The sequence below is a fragment of the Elephantulus edwardii genome, unplaced genomic scaffold (genome assembly GCF_000299155.1).
Source record: "Elephantulus edwardii isolate Elephantulus edwardi_28Jun2011 unplaced genomic scaffold, EleEdw1.0 scaffold00034, whole genome shotgun sequence".
NCBI lineage: Eukaryota > Metazoa > Chordata > Mammalia > Macroscelidea > Macroscelididae > Elephantulus > Elephantulus edwardii.
The window spans coordinates 14,882,868-14,884,789 of NW_006399784.1; positions in this window are offsets into that span (position 1 = coordinate 14,882,868).

Sequence of the window (1,922 nt, forward strand, 5' to 3'; positions counted from 1 at the left end):
TGGAGAAGAGTATTGAATGTTCCATGGACTGCCAAGAAAACAAACAGATTCATCCTAGAGAGGGTTAAACAGTCTACTCCTTGGAGGCAAAGATTCTAGGGCTTCGTCTGACATACTTTGGACATGTTGCAAGGAGAGACAGGTCTTTGGAGAGGGACATCATGCTGGGAAGAGTAGAGGGACAGTCCAGGAGGGGAAGACCCTCTATGAGGTGGATTGATTCAGTGACTGGGGTAATCGTGATGGGTGTGTCAGAGGCAATGCAGTTGGCACAGGATAGAGCAGGGTTTAGGGCTGTTGTTCATAGGGTCGCTATGAGTCGCAAATGACTCGACGGCACATAACCACAACAACAACAACAACAACCACTTTTGGTACATTTTTTTCTTTTCAATGCATGTACATTGTGTTTTCATTAATGCGTTGAGGTTTTTTTGTTGGTTGTTTTTGTGTGTTTTTTGTTTTTTTTTTTAAGCAGGGGTGGCATTCATTTCCTAAACAACATACCTTTGGAAACTCTCTGAACTTTGATAAATGATAATAGTTATAGAAAGCCTTCAAGCCTTTTGTTCATTGGGTCACTATGAGTTGTACTTGACTTGATTGCGATCAACAACAACAACAACAACAACATCTTGATTGTATATTCAGTCAATTTTGAACTGCACGATTGGGTAAAACTCTCAATTTCTTCCTCTTTGGCTCCAGACGTTGAAATGTATATTTGAATAATAGTGGTGTTAATGTGTCTTCCTTGTATGCATATGGATAGTATCCTATCACTGACAATATTCTTTTTTATATTGGAACTTGAAATTGACATTTTGACAATAAATGCACAATCATTCTTCTGTTTTTCATTCCCGTTGTGCTAGACCACATTATGATCTGATTCAAAGTGGCCAAAGCTGGTCCATTTCGTCTCACTAATGCCTAGTATGTCAATGTTCACGTGTTCCATTTCATTTTTAACAATTTCCAATTTTCCAACGTTCAAGCTTGTTTCAATTATTAAATGATATTTGTTCCTACTTTTCCTCATTTCAACTAATTCTCAATCTGTTCTTTACCACAACACTATCGTCATTATCCTCATTCCTCAAGTGTACATGGGGTTTTAAAAGGCCTGTTATTTAAGATGTGGATGCCAATCAAGCTGCATAAAATATAAAAATAAGCCCAAGAAATCAATGGGATAAAAAATGACTTGTTTCAATTAACAGATGCAGCCTTGGATGTGCTCACCAGTCTATGCCAGGAAATTTGGACGATAGCTATCTGGCCTTTGGATTGGAAGAGGTCCATATTTGTTTCCAAGAGAAACTATCTAACAATATCATTAATATCACATACAAGCTAAATACTGCTGAAGTCCATTAAAAATGGCTGGATAGGAAACTGTCAGGAGTTCAAGCAGGGTGTAAAAAAGGCCATGGCATGAGCAATATCAGTGCTGATGTCAGATGTATCGTGGCTGAAAGTAAAGAATGTCCATTTGTGCTTTATTGACAATGCAAAGGCATTTGACTGTGTGGGTCATAACAAATTGTGGCTGATATTGAGAAGAATAGGAGTCCAGGGCATTTAATTATGTTCATACAAAACCTGTATCCTGGACCAGGAGTCTGTTTTGGGAGTACTGCATGGTTTAAAATTAAGAAGGATGTGATGAATTACATTAATTGTTTTCCTTATGTTGAACCATATGAATCTCACTTGGTCATGGTGGATTATTTTTTTTAATATATCGTTGGATCCTATTTGCCAGTATTTTATTTAGGATTTTTGCATCAATATTCATGAGAGATATTGGCCTATAGTTTTCTATTTTGCTGGTGTCTTTTCCTGGCTTTGGTATCAAAGATATGTTTGCTTCATAGAATGAATCTGGGAGGGTTCCATCTTCTTCTATTTTCTGAAAT